We start from the raw sequence: 3930 nt of genomic DNA on the forward strand, positions 1-3930 counted from the left end.
GGTTCCAACCTGGCAGCCTCAGTGTATGTGGCCAGAGCCTTACCTGCTGAGCTACAGGCGCCGTGCCTACTCTTTTTATCTCTTGATAAACCTCCTTTTCAATTCACTGGGTTCTTCATTCTCTCAGAGTGTGCACATCCAGGCTCTTTGCAGACCAGGTTCTTTCTAGGGGGGGACATACATGGTCCTGGTTCACATAGGGCTTATACTCTCACAAGCTCAACAGAAAATAAACATGAAACAAAGGCTTTCTATGACAATTATTTTAAGCTCTCTGAAAAAAGTGAATAGGGTGCTGAGATAGATATATTTACTCATTTAAAACAAGGTTTTTTATATTTGAACATGGCCATGCACAAAATTTAGATATGTAAAAACATATCCCAGGAAAGCTAACTTTCCCAATTCTTTTCCAATATTTTCTTCAGTGGAAATCAATATCCAATTATTTCCTCCAAACCTTACATAGATAATCTCTGTGTATGCATATGTATTGTTTAAAAAAATTTGCACAGACTCACTAGTCTTCATAACTTTTACTTGAAGCCTATTCTCATCATGGTATAGAGAGTACATATACTCTCTCTATATTTTATTATATGGATGCAACTTAATTTAGATACCTAATGTTTAGACAAAATATTTCATTTGATTTAACAGATGGGTTCAGTTTGAACTCTGTAATCCTATCTTAAGTTATATTTTTTGTCATCATGCTATTTTGTGCCTTTTTCTATATTGGTTGCTCTTTGCCTTATTTTGTGATCATTTTCATAGTATATATTTTGTTTCAGTAAATATATGTACACAATAGCTGATTATATGTGCTTAATATCCTTCTTTAAAATAGTTTCATTACATTATTAGTGAAGAGAAATGAAATCAATACATTTTTATGTAATTTTTCTACCCTTGCAGTTTCTTTCTGAGTTTGATGTAATGGTATACATTTACACTATTATTTTATTGTTACCTATGAATGATATATTTTCATTTTTAGCCGTAAAGCCAATTTCTTCTCAATTATCTTTATCATATAATTTTTTGTAGATGACTATTTTTAATCATATAGTTTTTCTCAGGGTTTTCTCAGAGAAAAACCCTTTTAAATTCATTTTCAAGCTAATAGATGAAATTGTACATATTTGTGATGTACAACATGATGTTTTGATATAGCTACACATTATTACCTCACAAACTTACTATCTTTTTTGGTGGTGAGAAGAGCTGAAATCTAATGTCTTAGCAATATTCAAGTATACAACATTTTTTTTAATGCAGTTTTTGGCTGGGGTCAGATTTGAACCCGCCACCTCCAGTATATGGGGCCGGCACCCTACTCCTTTGTGCGACAGATGCCGCCTAAGTATACAACATTTTATTATTAACTACTACATATGTATTAAAATCTTGCATCCTTTGACTAACAGTTCATTAACCCCCCCACCTTCAAGAATCTGGTAGCCACTATTTTATTCTCTGAGTTAAACTTTTTTAGATTTCATTTATAAATGAGGTCATGTGCAGGATCTGGAGTGTTGTTTAACTATGGACATACATTCTGAGAGACGTATTGTTAGATGACTCTATTGTGCAAGCACCACAGAGTGTACCTCCAAAACCGAGATGGCACTGCTCACTCCACACCTGGGCTGTCTAGATAGCCTGTAGGTCCTAGGCGACAAACCTGGACAGTGTACCACTGCACTGAAACTGGGGGCAAGGCTGACACCATGGAAAGTATTTGTGTATCTGAATGTAGAACAGGCACAGTAAATGCCTTCACAGGGATGAACCACATACATGACCACCACCATATATGTGGTTCATTATTCACTGGAATTTTATCACATGGTACAAGCCTGTGTTTGTCTTTCTGTGCTGAGTTATTTCACTTGACACAACTTCCTCCAAGGTGACCCATGTTATTGCAAATGGCAAGATTTCCTTATTTTTAACAATGTGTAGTATTCTTTATCTGTTTATCCATCGATAGACGCTCAAGTTGGTTATGTGTCTTGTCGATTGTGAATAATACCACAGTGAACATTGGCATACAGATATCTCTTGAACACACTGATTTCTAATCCTTTAGATATGCACCCACAGGGAAGATTGACAGATCCTACCGTAGTTCTACTTTACCTTCTTTTTGAGGAAATTTCATATTGTTTTTCAAATGGCCATAACAATTTACATTCCTGCCAACAGATAACAGGGTACCCTCTTTTCCACATCCTCACCAACACTTATTACCATTTGCCTTTTTAAATAACCATTTTAACAGATGTGAGGCAATTCTCATAGAGGTGTTAATTTGTGTTTCACTGATGACCAGTGATGTTTAACATTCTTTCATAAAACAGTTGACTATCTTAGAAACTTTAAAAATGTATGTTTATTATCCTACAATTCTCTGCATCAGAATTCTGTGCACAGCTAAACTAAGTTCTTAGTTGAGGCTTTTCAGGCTGAAATCAAGATGTCAGAGGCTGCTATGTCATACAAGGTTCAGGGTCCTCAGCAGGCTTACTGGTTGTTGGCAGAATTCTGTTCCCTGAAGTTGTAGGACTGAGACCCTCATCTTCAAGCACCCACCTACCAACCCGCCATATTGTCTTCTCCAAAATATAGTCATTTCCTTCACTTTTGAATATAGAAGCAGAACATCTTTCTGCTGCTTTACCTTTTCATAGGGACTCATCAGGTTGGTTTAGGCCCATTTGGGATAATTTCCCTTTTGATGAACTCAGAGTCCACTGATTAATGACTTAATTGTGGGGGGGTCACAGTCCATTGCATTCTTAGGTCACAGGTGCATTCCTAAGGGGGTTATTACACATAGTACAGGGGACATAAACCAGGAGGCAAGAATGTTGGTTGGTGGCTCAGAATTCTGCCTATAGCATAGATATTCCCGTTTACTATACAACATAAAATTTAAGTCCATTTCTCATTGATCAAGTTAGTTGGTAATATTTCTGAGTAGAAAAGAGAATGATCTTTATTTTAAAACCAGATATAGGGAGTACTTTTTAAAACCAAAGTTTGTGAAGGATGTCTCAATAACATTTGTGTGTACAGAAGTCCCTAGGTTATAAACAGGATAGGTTCTACAGGTTTGTTCTTAAGTTGAATTTTTATGTAAGTTCAAACAGGTATATTTACCTATTACTTGTAATAGCTTCAATTTGTAAGTGTGAGTCACATGTCAGTTGAGTATTTAACAACCTGGAGATTTACTGTAATCGCCTCCATTCCTAAGTGAGAGTTGTACATAAGTCAGATGTTCGTAACTTAGGGATTGCCTGTAACTGGAGAACAGAATAATAATAAGCAGCTGGATATTTGAAAAGATAGAGTTACAAAATTTGGGGAATATTTAATAGCATATGCTAAATTCTTGAGGTGAAAAAGTTGGCATATTTAAACAGACATGAGAGTTATATTAGGGAGTGATTTATTTGCCATTACTGGGGGAGAGCTTTCCAGAGACAAAGAATAAGCCAAATTTGAGAATAAGCTTGAATTGTTCCATGAACATACATAAGACTCATATTAATCAGGGCAAGCTAGAGGAAAAGAGAGTGGCAGGGTAAGAAATCAGAACGGTCAATAGGAATAGCCTCTGCATTAGTCAAGGTTCTCAAGAGAAACAGAACCAACAGATAAAATAGATAAGTAGGTAGGTAGATAGATAGGTAAATAGATAGACAGATAGATGAGAGAGAAATTGTTAGGGGAATTGGCTTATATGGCCATGGAGAATGAGAAGTCCCACAATACTCCATCTGCAAAACTCGAGAACCATGGAAGCTGGTAACACGGCTGAGTCCCAAGGCCTGACAACCAGGGGAACTGATGATACAAATCTCAATTCAAGGTCAAAGGCCTGAAAACCTGCAGGAGGGCAGCTCAATGGTGACAGTC

Source organism: Otolemur garnettii, unplaced genomic scaffold (genome assembly GCF_000181295.1).
Source record: "Otolemur garnettii isolate 467f Iridium unplaced genomic scaffold, OtoGar3 scaffold00124, whole genome shotgun sequence".
Taxonomy (NCBI): Eukaryota; Metazoa; Chordata; class Mammalia; order Primates; family Galagidae; genus Otolemur; species Otolemur garnettii.